A 15,111-nucleotide genomic window follows, 5' to 3' on the forward strand; every position below is an offset into this window, starting at 1 on the left:
CATAAACACATAGGAAATATCATCATACATGATTGCCTCTAGGGCGTATCTTCAACACCTACATAAGATCTTTATCGGTCGAACCTTATGACAACATACGTTATTCCATTTGTCATCGGTATGTTACTTGCCCGAGATTCGATCGTCGGTATCCTCATACCTAGTTCAATCTCGTTACCGGAAAGTCTCTTTACTCGTTCCGTAATGCATCGTCCCGTAACTAACTCATTAGTCACATTGCTTGCAAAGCTTATAGTGATGTGCATTACCGAGAGGGCCTAGAGATAGCTCTCCGATACTCAGAGTGACATATCCTAATCTTGTTCTATGCCAACCCAACAAACATCTTTGGAGACACCTGTAGAGCATCTGTTAGCTTAGCATAATGATCATTAAGTATATTGCTATTGCTTTCTTCATGACTTATACATATTTCTCTGACTATGAGATTATGCAACTCCCGAATACCGGAGGAACACCTTGTGTGCTATCAAACGTCACAAGGTGTTGCCTCTAACAATGGCGTTAGAGGAAACCAAGGTGTTGCCCTCGCTCGTGTGCATCCATGGTTGGTCGCGGGAGACCGTGGGATAGAGGCAAGCTAGCGGCGGAGCTGAGTGGCGGCAGAGCCATGGCTCCGACGACGTTGGCATTACTGCACGAACCTGAGAGAACAAGGCGGATGGGCAGAATCTTAAGTCCTAGGGGGGACAACCAGGTAGCATGACCATGGAAGGGGAGCTCTGCAATGAGGAGCACGTCGGCCATGGCGGACGGCTGCATTATGCTCACGTGGACGACGGCTACATCACGAGTGCGAGCTCTAGAGGAGGGGGAAAACTAGGAGAGGCTCACCGCGAGTCTAATGGAGGCGAAGGCTAGGCCGGGCCTCGTCTATGCGCAGCAAATTATTGGTCGGCGTCCGACGACCGCAGCTGGAGAAGAGAGCTCAATTGGCTCAGTTCCGGGTATTCGGGATCGAATCCTTTGGTGCAGAGGAACGACGTGAGATTTTGGAGGCTCTGGGCGCGGTGGTTTGGCGAGGGGTGGCTGGTGGCTACGTCGATGCCGGTCGGCGTTCTGCGGTGTTCGAATCTGAGAGAGGGAGGAAAATAATGAGCTGCGGTGCTCCTTGTTCAGCCCTAGCCCGACGTATAGGTCACCCTAAGCGACCCCGGGTCCCCATATATGTCGCGGCTGGTGGCCAGGACATGCGCGTGTCCGGCCGGAGAGGCCCAAGGCTGCAGTGGGAAGGAGGAGGAAACCCCACACCAACAAAACAGCTTTGACCGAGTCCAACTCAGCAAAACGACCCGACCAAATCCACTTGGCGTGACTATTGAAGGGGATTGGTTTTATTAAGGGGTTAAGGGAACCATTTTGGACATGAGGGGGTTATGTGAACCATCAACTTTGTTCAACGTAGTAAAATGGTTTTTTTCTAAATATAAGACCTTTTAGAAATTTCATATGGACATATTTTGGAGTGTACACTCACTTATTTTGCTTCGTATATAGTCCGCATTGGAATCTCAAAGAAGACTTATAATAACGGACACTAGGAGTTTTGCTAGACGTGCGAACGCTTGCTTAAGTTTGTGGGCTGATTTGTGAACTGTCATGTTTTAATTGGAAGGGTAAGGACTAGGCCCCACACTGGTGAAATTACGGGGGAGGAAGGGCTGACCGTGTACGTCTACTACCTCTCTCTCAGTTTACAGAGTGTGCGCGTGTCCCTAGGTCGTTAATTTAACCAACTTAATACAAGTCATATATTACAAAAAATATATCAATATAAACTTCAGATGCTCTATTTTCAAACCGTATAATTTTTGTGTTATATAGTTTATATTAAGGTGATAAAATTGGCAATCTAGGTATACGCGTAGGACTTATAAACTGAAACGGAGGTAGTAGCATTTTTGCGGCCGCTTGTGCTGATCGGTGCTATTAAGCCCCACTTATTCCACATTGTAGAGTTGAATTGTGGGCGATGAAGTTGTTAAATGACATAATGTCATCCAGGTTGCCACGTTATCAAGGCTGTCTTCGGCAGGAGGTTAGCTAGGGATAGAGTTAGAATTCTCTCGTTTGTAACCGCATGGTATCTATCTCTCCCTTAGATATTTCTTCATTCTCAAGATGTAATCGAGCACAACAACCTATATGCATATCCAGGGACTGTCCCTGTCAATTTAACACACAGGCTCGACCCGCAAATAAATATGAAGCTTCACAGAAGTTTACATGGCATACAGAGCCTCCTCTTTCCATCACATCTAGCCACCACTCGTTCTGAACGAGCTCTTGCCATGTCGCCCTCCTCCGATGCTTCCCGGGCCGGCCTTAGTCATGTCACCGAGAAGCTATCCCGCACCAACTATGTGTTGTGGCGTGCCCAGGTGATGCCACAACTAAGAGGTGCTGGGGTCTTTGGCTATGCCGATGGATCCATGCCAGAACACGCCAAAGTCCAGACCACCAAGGTCAAGGATGGGAAAGATTAGATCACGCCAAATCCTCTGTTTCGGTCAGAAATGGACAACAAGTACTTGGATATCTGTTGAATAACCTCTCCAAGGAAGTTCTCGTTCAGGTCATCTCCATTGGTAGACATTCATATTACACTAGCACAAATGCCCGTGCATTGCAACGGGAGAAAATAATGATTCCTATCAATCAAGATTGGCCGGGTCAAGGAACCGTGTCGTGGAAGAATAGTTGCCACTAACAAAAAATGATGGATCATTTGAGAATCATGGCATGTGTCCGAGTAAATTATTTTGTCTGATCAACATTAACTACAGAATTAGCAGTTCTAATGGCCAAGAGGTAGCAATTTCATTTTTGAAGGGAAAATGCATGGAGAGGCATGATATCTGAGCAACTTACTACACACTCGACCCAACCCGATGTACCCGAGTTCGTTGGTTGACACCCCCCCCCCCCTCACCCGACGACTTCGATGTACATCTATGAACAACATCGGCTTCATAATCGAGCAAGGATGACATGAAGACACCACACTTGCCATTGCCATTGATAGCTCACTCAAGGGCTAGCTACGTGCTAGTGCTCCAAATCTTCTACCGAAAACTCCCATGCCCACCGTCGTCGATGCTCACACAACCACAAGCATTCGATTCCGTTGTGGGGGCTGCTTTATTATGGGCAAATTGTTAGACATGTCCTTATTTTAACTACAGCATTTAAGTAAAAGAAGCACAATCCTCAATACCACATTGTGTAGAAAAACAAATTATGCATAATAGCTCGAAATTTCTCCACAATAACACAATCTCCAAAGAAGCATAGCTGCTTCTTTTATATACACACATACACAAAGAGAAAAGAGCAATGTAAAAATTCTTTATAGAAAATGCTCATTGGTACTTTTTGATTTTTGGATAAACGAATGCTTACCATGGCACAACCGATACATGCACATAAGATGATCCTATGCAACTAATTGTGTAGCAAGACCCTGAAACACTATTTCATAACTGATTAAAATCTCACATGAAGAATATTAAAATTAGAGGCATTTTCTGTGAACTAAAAGGGCGTCTCATCATGATTTATCGTCTTCTAATTAAGATAAATAGAAAAAAGAGCTTTGGATGGAGGAGAAAACTAATCGGAGCAGCCGATGCCAGATAATTAGAAGTTGTATGCATTGATGCCATGCGTTCATGATTAGTTGGCCGCCGTCGTCGCCGTACATGTTCGAATGGTGGAACTACTGCCCAGCTTGTGAGTGTTGTGGGGTCAAAGGGAGCGCTTGGCATCGCCACTGATAGGTTCTCATAATCCACACCGCCTCACGCCTCAATATTTACATTTACTGTGATGCTACGTGTACATTTAAACGACGGCATCTCTATAAAAGCATGATTAATAGTATAGCCAGCTGTTGGCTATAAGCCAGTGCCATGTCATTTATAGTTCATTTTATAGTCAACATGTACAATAATAGATCAAAAGAGTGTACTACTTTTTTTGTTATGTGGCCCATTTTTCATTCTCACAAAGTGCCTAGGAGTTTGTGCTAGAGCTGGCTCTTCATCAAGAGCCCGCTTATCTTCTCTCTTCTCTTTTTTTTCTCCAACTAAGCACAAATATACTAGTTTATTTCTTATAGCCCGCTGACTCAGCTCTATTATACTTGCTCTAATCCGTCAGAGCGGCCGCCATGTCCCTTCCCCAACTCCCTGCCTTTATGTGGTCTCTTCTCTCCTTTTGAGTTGGACTTAATGGGACTCTTTTGACTAGTTCATTCTAGTTCAACTCACTTGTGTATATAAATTGATGGGATTTGATTTAAAGGAGCGAGGTGGGACTAATATATGAAAGGAATCAGATTCCACCATTGGCCTATTATAGTGCGGCTGGCTACAGCTGGATGTACATAAGCTGAGGTCGCGTGATCGATACTTAACTCGAACACATATTTTTCACTGATACACGAGATGTTGTTACTCAGACGAAACTACATATGGTTTCCCGAATTAGTATCATCTCAAATATATGTTTTCAATTCAAACTGAAAGCATAAATTCACAGGAAAAAGCGTATTATAACGGTAAATCCATGGAGTCAATCCATGCTTCATTATTAGGGTCAAACTGAAAGTGTAAATTCACGGGAAGAAATGTATTTTGACGATCAACCCATGAAGTCAATCCATGCTTTATTATTACTAGCAAAAAGACAGCTCAGTGTTGCCTCACCCTATTGAATCATTTGAAACCCTGGTTCCAGCAAAATGAAGTTGTGGTTGTAGCATGAAATTGCTGGTACAGAAAAAACTTTAGTAGTAGCAAATGACTTCTCCGGTAGTAGCAAAATTCTGAGACGCTTGCAGCAAAAAGATAGCCATCGCCGCTGTCGACCAACACCACTATGGGTGGATGTAGCAAAAATTGGGTGCAGTTCCAGCAAAATCAAAACATGGATGTAGCAAAATTTGTCTTTGGTTCAAGCAAAATCAAAACATGGTTGTAGCAAAAAACTCAACCGGGAAAAAATAGGTGATGTAGCATCTCATGAAAAAATGAATGCAGCAATTGTCAACGCTTGTGGTAACAAAAACTGAAAAAGGTTGCATCAAAAAACACAGCCGCCAGTCTCGTATGTCATGGAGATGGATGTAAACACCGGTGGTAACTGAAAAACAGAACAATTGTAGCAAAATCGATCGCCGGTTCCAGCAAAAATACCATGAAAGCAGATTTCATATGGGGATGGGTGGTAGCAAAACCAAGGGCCAGTTCCAGCAAACCAAAACCATGGTTGTAGCGAAAACTCGCCGTCAACGTGGTCGGTTGCAGCTTGGCCATGATGGCTAGCACATCCGGCTGCGCTGGCCATGGAGAGCAGCGCCACTCAGCTGCGGGCAGCCGATGGCGATGAGCGGGCGTAGATGTGCACTCCTCCCGGCTGCTGAATCTCATGGAGGGACTTCTCTTGCTGGAGAGAGAGAGAGAGAGAGAGGGAATGGGAGTGACAGAGGAAGAGGATAATGGAGGGAGGTGGAGAAGAAGATAAGGCAAAAAAGGAGCGTGGAAGCAGCGAGAGGTGGGCAACGATCTGGTGGGCAACGAATGCCGCGCCTGTGACCATCCGAACTTTTCGGCCGACACGCTGGCGTAAAACGTTTCCCAATATGAAACTTCTCTACTGTGTAAGAAACAATTAAATGGATTAATACACCAGAAGGGTGGTACTACTAAGGATGCTGCAAATGTAAGGCAACCACCTCTACAATCCCATGTGTGAAAAGGAACCTGAGTGCAGACGTCGAAGGCGCATTGATAATATTTCATTGTTTATATAGTAAGTTCTTAGGTACCAACATATATATCCCATATTAATTATATGTAGAAACATAAGCTAAAGATATGTGATTTGAGTGCACCAACAACTTGCACCATGTTTTATGCAGAAGCAAAAAAATTGATTAAGCATCTGGCAAGGTTCAAGATAGATGATTATGATTGTGACATCAATTATAAGACAAACAAATCCAAAAAATATATGGACATCACGACAATCTCAATATGCAAGCCCGTGGTTGACGACTAGTATATATAATAACTCATCATGCTCATATAACAACTTAGCATATGCATCATCATAATAATAAATAAGTCATCATTGGTATCATAATAACAAGTCCTACTCATCATCATTATACAACTTCTACTCGTTATCATAATAACAAGTCATACTCATCATCATCATAGTCATCTAACCAACCCTACTTAATTTTTCTTAGCGCATGATCATGAGTATTAGTTAGGACATGTGAGAAGTCTTGTTATAAGTAATCATGTGGATTTGGTATTTGTTCGATATTTTGATGAGATGTATATTGTCTATCCTCTAGTGGTGTTATGTGAACGTCGAATACATGACACTTCACCATGATTAGGGCCTAGGGGAAGGCATTGGGAAGTAATAATTAGATGATAGGTTGCTAGAGTGATAGAAGCTTAAACCCTAGTTTATGCGTTATTTCGTAAAGGGCTAATTTGGATCCACATGTTTCATGCCATGGTTAGATTATTCTTAATTCTTCATTCGTATTTGCGGATGCTTGCGAGAGGGGTTAAACATAAGTGGGAGGCTTCTCCAAGTAAGGACAGCACCAAAGCAATGGTCCACCCACATATCAAATTATCAAAGTAACAAACGCAAATCATATGCGCATGATGAAAACTAGCTTGACAATAATTCTCATGTGTCATCGGGAGCGCTTTGCTTTATATAAGAGTGTGTCCTGGCTTGTTCTTTGCTACAAAAAGGATTGAGCTACCTTGCTGAACCTTAGTTACGTTTGTTACTTGCTACCCGTTACGAATTATCTTATCACACAACTATCTGTTACCGATAATTTCAGTGCTTGCAGAGAATACCTTGCTGAAAACCGCTTGCCATTTTCTTCTGCTCATCGTTGGATTTGACACTCTTACTTATTGAAAAGACTACAATAGATCCCCTATACTTGTGGGTCATCATCCACCTATTCTTTTTCTTCGTATCGAAGAATCAAGAACATACTCACATGACATTCACAATATATGCTAATGACCACCAAATTTCACCTTCATCAACAATGTTGTAAATCAAGAAAAAAATGTATGATAGGATCTGAGTTTCAGTTGTTTTGGTAGGGCCTCAAAAGCATTGGAGTTTCTCATATAGCGGGTGCATGTCCTGCAAGCAATCTTAACGAGTCTCGGCCCATGAAGTGGCGTGGTTGCGAAGAATGACATGACTGAACGGCCGATGGTGATGATACAATCTGGTAGGTCTATGCCTGATCCTGCTTCTTCTATCTTTCTTTCTTGGACAGAAACTAAAACATTTAAATTTCCACAGGTTTCCTTATGAGCATAAATATATATTGCCATACATTATTTCTTTCATTATATTGGTGCATAACTTTATGTCTACCTTGGTAAGTAACTACTTTGATCTAGCAGCAACAACTCTATTGTTTGATATTTGCATTATTCCAACGCCTAGGAAATGCATAATATGATGGCTTAAACAAGATGGTAAGTATTGAAGTTGTGCAGGGTAAATAATCTTGATTTTTAAATCCGTGACATCTTCCAATAACATGCTGAACCCAACTATGATCTTGCGGTTTGTGCCAAGATCATGCGATTGTCATTCTCTGTCAATTTACTGTTGTTACTAATGCATGTTTCTTCTTTAATACTAATATTGTCACCCACATTTCTTGTCTATTAGGGAAATAAATATATCTTGCAATGGAAAGTATTCTTTTGGTTTCATTTTCTAAGTTTGCTGAATACACTACCAAAGGAGTTGAGCCCAGTATTTCCCCGGCTAAATTTGGGGGTATATCTATTTTCCCTTCCTGCACCTATCTTCCAATTTTTATCTGTCCACTTATTTACAATAAGCCATATAGCCTATGAAGTACTTCACGCTGTTAGAGAAAGCTTGAAGCAATGACAGATCATCCATGTATTTTTCGCATGATGTACATATAGTCTTTGAGTCTAGCAGAAGTGCAAAACTTTGAGAGAAAGCTTGAAGCAAGGATGCATGTAGACCTATCAAGCATATATTTTTTGCAAATAATAAATTTCATGGAAAGTGTTGGTATGGAAGGCAACCGTGGATACGGCTAGCCATGGAAACTGAAAGTATGGTTGAAAAGGCAGTAAACTTTATTTTCTGTTTGGGAACCGCTTATGATATATCTAGCATGGAAAGTGTTGGGAACTCTAAGTCGTTTTCGTTGGTTGGAAGGACACACCTCCCAAAATGTTTTTATCTCTTTATTTTTTCTTTGAGCTCTGGCACCTCTACAAATCCCTACTCCCATGTACGAAGGGTCTTTCTTTTACTTTATGAAATTTTTATTTTTGAATTTGAGTCTCCATCTTCTCTTATAAAAGCACCAACTAGGAGGCAATATGATCGTCCTTGATTATTGGGTGTAGTTAATATGCGAGTGTGTTTCATGAATGGATCAATGATTGAGCATGATGGGCTAGGGATAGCTTATTTTAGCGTTGATATTTTGAAAGACATAATTGCTTGTTGATATGATTGAGTATTTAAGTTATCATGTCAAAATTAGACTATTGTTTTGAATAATATAAAATTCCAAATGTCCATGCTATAAAGAAAAAGATAAATATAATATGACATGTTAGGCAGCATTCCATCATCCCGGTGACATAGTCACTTGTGTCTGGCCTAACGATGATGGATTTCGTCACACTAAGAGGGCCCTAAAAATATTGCAGTTGCTCTGAACAAACCGTCGCAGCCAACGAAGCCATTTTACATTTTTTGTATAACCTGTAGTTTGGTTTGGCGGCATCTCCAAAACTGAACTTTCCCTCCCTGTTTTTTTTCTACTGTATATTTTCTGATAATCGCAAATTCACATTTGAACCCGGCGGCATTGCTTTCCGTGACGCAAAATCTATATATTTTTGAACCAACTTGTAGAACTTGGTGAAAAATAATCAACGATGCGCGGCTAAAAATGAAGTTGGTCGCCCATGGCGCCATACTTCCCAGGGTTAGTCAGCTAACGTGGATGGCAGGGCAATGCAGGGAGCGATAGCTGTCATCTTTCGCTGCACACAACATAGCGCTGACAGAAACGGCCCGCCCAACTCGATGTTAAAAAGCTTTTGCGTGCCCATCCATCCTCGTTTATGTCGATGGTTTCACGCATTTATCCACCTACCTCTACGGGCTAGCAGTACTACTATTTATTAGTCGTGCGACAGAGATGTGGCGAGTACGTACTGTCTGGCCTAGCCTAGGTGGCAGGACGTAGACGGGCAGAGTGGCCCAGAGAGACGTGCCGTATCCAGCTCGCCAATGGGCGCTGCGGAGTGAGTGATGGGCGTCTGCAAGTAGCAGCCGTTTGTTGTTAACCGAAACTCAACCTACAAAACAAGTCTTGTAAATGCATACATAGTACTACATTTCTGATTTTTCTGTAAAATGTCTTGGGAATCTTTTGCGTATAAAATTCCACATGCGTTGAAATATATGTGAGTTGAATTCATGTTTGAACTATTAGTGGGCCCAAATGCTGTTAAAATAGGCAAGCCATTGAAAAACGGATTAGCTATTTTACACTCCAGTGTTTTTAATTCGTTGTCATTCAATTTTCTGTCTGTCCGATCTCGCACTAAGATCTGTGGTTTTTGGGCGCGGTTCCTGTTGTCGGGCGCGGTTTTATTTTCGGGTAGCCCGTTTCCGCTTACCTTTGTCTCTTTCTAACACTTTTCCTCCCCCCTCCCCTTTGATTTTTTTCTCCATTTCATTTTGGGCGCACTGTTTCGAAAAGGGAGAGGTGTAGAGACTAGAGGGAGCGATAGGCAGAGGCGTTCGAGCGGCGGGGGAGAGGAGGCGATCCCGTCGGGTTCTTGCCATGTCCGAGATGCCTCTCTACTCGAGCTTGATTTTCCCTGTCGCTCCCCCTTTCCTCATGCGATTCAGCGATCCCGCCGTTGCTTGTTCTTGTCTCTTCCCCTTCTCTCCTGCGATTTTCCTTGTCTCTGTTGGCGTAGCTTCCAGAACTAGGTCTGTGGATTGTTGGTAGTTGTATTTTGGTGCGTTTTTGTTGCTCTTTTGTACACTTAGCCGTTGGTTCTGCTTCTGGTGTGTGTAGTTTCCCATGGATGCCCCTTTGCTCGCGTCAGATGTATGAATTCGTGTGAGTTGAATTCATGCTTAAACATGAATTCAAACATGAAAATATACATGCTTGAGGCGTGGCCACGCTGTTGCAGCCACACCTAAAGCTCAGGCGGGAGGGGACCGGCGAGCCCGTGGACGCCACACACTACATGAGCGTGGTGGGGAGCCTGCGCTACCTCACTCATACAAGACCGGACCTCACCAACGCCGTTGGGTACGGCAACAGGTTCATGGAGGAACCGACGAGCGAGCATTGGGCCGCTGTGAAGCAGCTACTCAGGTACATCGCTGGCACACAATAGCTGGGGTGTTGTTATGCTCAGCAGGTGCGTGGCACGGAGCTCGTCGGCTACAGCGACTCTGATCTCGAGGGAGACATGGATGATCGCAAGAGCACCAGCGGCACCATTTTCTTCCTCGGAGGCAGTCCGGTGTCGTGGCAGTCTGCCAAGCAGAAGATCGTCGCACTCTCCTCGTGCCAAGTAGAGTACGTCGCCGCGGCTGGAGCCGCCTGTCAGGGCATCTGGCTCAGGCGGCTGATCGGAGAATTGCTCGGGCGTGACGACGGCGCCACCAGGCTTTGCATTGACAACAAGTCAGCGATTGCACTGAGCAAAAACCCTGTCTTCCATGATAGGAGCAAGCACATTGAGCTGCCCTACCACTTCATCCGTCAGTGCGTCGAGGACGGCGGCATCAATGTTCAGTATGTGCGGACTGGCGATCAGCTTGCTGACATCCTCACGAAAGCGCTAGGGCGAACTCAGTTTCAAGAGATGCGCGACCGCGTGGGAGTCATCAGGTACCAGCCAACCTAGCTTAGGGGGAGTTTGTTGCACAATAAGCTAGTATAGCTAGCGTGACAAGTTTCAGGTTTTTCAGACTTTGCATTGTAGTAGCTTTCAGTTAGGATTCAGTTAGCTTTTCCCGTCAGGTTGTTAGTGGCTTCCCCAAGACGCAGCTTGTGCGATCCGTGGAGCGAATGTAGGGAGGCCGTGGACTGTGTGCTCGATCGTGGGATGGCACGATCCGGTAGGAGCGCCAGAGCCGCGGCATGATCTCGTTAAGTTTAGAAATAAAAGGAAGAAGAAGCAGAAAAGTAGCATGCAAGTTCGCTGCGCAAAACCTCTCTCTCGTGAGCTAATTCAAAGTGTATCGAGTTTCTGTGCATAGCTCCCCAACGGCATTAACCACCAGACCAGAGTAGGGCCTTCGATCAGTAACCAGCTAGACCAGCAAGCAAGCGAGCCATGGCAGCGACCTCCTCCTCCTACGCCGTCGGGGTCGCTCTCCTCTGCCTGCTCGCCGCCAATGGCTGCTGCGGCTGCCCTGGACCCGCACCTGCCCCCACACCTACACCTACACGTGCCCCCGCTACCCCCAGCCCCGTCCCCGTTACACCTCCACCTGTGCCCGCTACTCCCAGCCCAGGCTCCGGCTCCGGCTCCGGCCGCACCAACAGCTCCTCCGGCGGCTGGCTAGACGCGAGGGCCACCTGGTATGGCGCAGTGATGGCGCCGGGCCGGACGACAATGGTGGCGCGTGTGGATTCAAGAACGTGAACCTGCCGCCGTTCAACGCCATGACGTCGGCAACGAGCCGCTCTTCAAGGACGGCAAGGGATGCGGCTCCTGCTACCAGGTCAGAACCGGCATTGCAGTTGCTTCACACTGACAGTAGAGTGCTGATGGGTCTTTGATCGTCGCGTTCCATTGTGTTTGCGTGCAGATAAGGTGCGTGGGCAAGGCTCACCCGGCGTGCTCCGGCGTCCCCGAGACGGTGATCATCACGGACATGAACTACTACCCCGTCGCCCGCTACCACTTCGACCTCAGCGGCACTGCTTTTGGCGCCATGGCCAAGGACGGCCGCAACGACGAGCTCCGCCACGCCGGCATCATCGACATGCAGTTCAAGAGGGTGCCGTGCCAGTACCCGGGGCTGTCGGTGACGTTCTACGTGGAGAAGGGGTCGAACCCGAACTACCTGGCGATCCTGGTGGAGTACGCGAACGGCGACGGCGACGTGGCGCAGGTGGACCTCATGGACGGCGGCGAGCCGACGGGGGCATGGAGGCCGATGAGGCACTCGTGGGGCTCCATCTGGCGCCTGGACACGCGTCGCCCGCTGCGGGGGCCCTTCTCGCTGCGCGTCACCAACGGCTACGGCAGGTCGCTGGTCGCCGACCAGGTCATCCCCGCCGACTGGCAGGCCGACGCCGTGTACAGCTCCGACGTCCAGTTCGATGATTGATCGCGTTCGATGATCCATGGAAGGCATGCACGTCCATGCATGCATGGATTTCTTGTGCTAAGCTATATAGCTGAGACGTCGCCTGTGACGTCCGGTGCGTGTCCTCGTCGTGTGCTAGCTATGTGTGTTATCATTTATCGTGTCCTACTATCCTTGTATACATATACACGTGACAATTTTTTTTTTGCGTCGATACACGTGACAACTTTAGTTTGTGGGATTTGGAGGAGAAGGCTGGTATATATACTGTACGTATAGCTATTCTGTCTCGTACCTGCAGCTATAAATTTATGTTAGAAGTCTCTCCTCCCTGCTCCGTGGCGGCTGGAACCCTAGCCGCCGCCAGGAGAGGCCATCTTTTAGCGCTGTCCTCCGACGGCTCTTCTTCGCTGGCGACCTTTGTCGTCGGTGATGAGGAGAGTCGCCGTATCCATGCGCGTGGATCGTTTTTACTCCCTGTAGTTTAGGGTTTTACGTTGTTCATCGTCTTCGCTTCGGCGGCGACGATGGCTGCGCTGAATAAAGATTCTTCGGATCCTTCCTTGACGAGGCCATCGGTCCTATGGTTGGGGATAGATTTGAAAACCAGTCTGTTCAAGTAAGGATGGCGTGGCGGCGGCGGCATCCTCGTGGTGGACCTGTGTCCTCGGGCTCCATCGTTGCGACGACGTTTGCTCAAGCGTCGGCGTGGAGCTTGGAAGGTAGTCCAGGAGCGGATGCATATTGTGGTCTGCATCGATGACATCTAGAAAACGAAACGTGTGCTGGGTTCGTGGTTCGTGGATGGCGGATATGGTTTCCTCCTTCGGCGTCTTAGTCGTGGTGGGGGTGCCAGATCTGGAGTTCGATGGCGTGTCCGGGATGTTGCCCCGGTGTGATTCGTTCAACGGCAATGGCTTCACTTTTGATGAGCCACCTTCGAGGTCTGCAAAGCTGCATATCAGCGATGGAGCCGCGTCGAGCTCGGGTGAGGAGGTGATTCGTCATTCTTTTCTTCGGTGGCTGTTGTGGTGGTGCCGGAGGCAGGTGACGGACGTTGGTGTCAAGTTCAGAAATGTTCTGTTATCTTTTCAGTTTTGTCATGTCGGTTTTTACGTGACTTGTATTTTTGTTCTTTGTGATATGAATGAGACACGTATTACTATGCAAGAAAGCTATAAACTTATGTTTGTAATGTTATCATGCAAAAAAAAATTGTTTGTAATGTCTATTGTATTATATACACAAGTTTACTATATCACTTGAGCTTTATGTAAGGCGCCTGAAAATTGAATTCAGGCCAGTTGATTTTTTCTGGCCATTGATTGTTGCTCCAAGATTCATGCTTATTTTTCTTTTGTCTGTTGTGTGCTATGTCTTGTTTCAAGCTAGGAATTTTTGACTAACCTAAATTTGGGGTTCAGTCAATTCCTTCATGGACTGATGCCGGGTTAGCTGTGCGACCGAGCTATATCTATTTAGGCCATCTGACGAATCAGCCCTTCCCTCTCTTCCTTTGTTTTTATATTTCATTTTCCGCTTTTCTATTTTTATGCATTTTTGCTTTTTAGTACTTTCTTCTTCCGTCCTTATGGGTATTTTTCGGACTGTACATGTATGCATGCAAGTGCTATATAATAAGTGCGATAATTATTTTATTCTTACTTAGCTGTCTCGTACCCGCAGCTATAAATTTATGTTTGTAATGTTACCATGCAAAAAAAAATTGTTTGTAATGTCTTTTTTGTTTTTTAGTACTTTCTTCTTCTGTCCTTATGGGTATTTTTCGGATTGTAAATGTATGCATGCAAGTGCTATATAATAAGTGTGTAAATTATTTTATTCTTACTTAGCAAATATCATCATTTTGATTTTGTTTTTATTTATTTTCTTTGTTTTCTAAGGATAATACAAATTCCACTAATTCAATTGTTCTTATGAAACTTTTTTTTGTGAAATTTTTGCTATTATATGCTTATTCTTGCATATTATAAAAAGGAAAACGCTCAACGTCAACTGGCTGAACACCTTCTCAGTGCAACACGTGTCCTTGTGGGTCCCACACACTCTCCACCCCCCTTAATTTCTGAAACAATGCCCAACTCCATCATCTTCTTCCCCACATCTCTCTCTCTCTCTCTCTCTCTAACAAAGATCGGTGATGTCTACAAGCCAAACAGGATAGTGTACCACTTCGCAGAAGTATCTCAAGTAATCGTCCCAACGAAGAGCAGAGGAGAATATTTATAGGTAGCACTTCTGTCACACACGAGGTGTCACAGTTCTTGTGTGAAGTAACTGCTTGGGCTACTATCGTTACTGAGGGAGTCCTGGATTAGGGGGTGTTCGGGTAGCCGGACTATACCTTCAGCCGGACTCCTGGATTACGAAGATACAAGATTGAAGACTTCGTCCCATGTCCGGAGGGGACTTTCCTTGGCGTGAAAGGCAAGCTTGGCGATGCGGATATTCAAGATCTCCTACCATTGTAACCGACTCTATGTAACCCTAACTCTATCCGGTGTCTATATAAACCGGAGGGTTGTAGTCCGTAGGACAGAATCAACTCCATACACAATCATACCATAGGCTAGCTTCTAGGGTTTAGCCTCCTTGATCTCGTGGTAGATCTACTTTTGTGCTACCCGTATCATCAATATTAATCAAGCA

The 15,111-nt window shown here is 45.3% G+C and overlaps 1 pseudogene; it reads left to right on the forward strand.

Annotated features, from left to right (window-relative positions):
• Positions 1 to 11,419: 11,419 nt before the first annotated feature.
• LOC119273423 lies at positions 11,420 to 12,657 on the forward strand (annotated as a pseudogene).
• The last annotated feature ends 2,454 nt before the right edge of the window (positions 12,658 to 15,111 follow it).

This window comes from Triticum dicoccoides, chromosome 3A (genome assembly GCF_002162155.2).
Source record: "Triticum dicoccoides isolate Atlit2015 ecotype Zavitan chromosome 3A, WEW_v2.0, whole genome shotgun sequence".
Taxonomy (NCBI): domain Eukaryota; kingdom Viridiplantae; phylum Streptophyta; class Magnoliopsida; order Poales; family Poaceae; genus Triticum; species Triticum dicoccoides.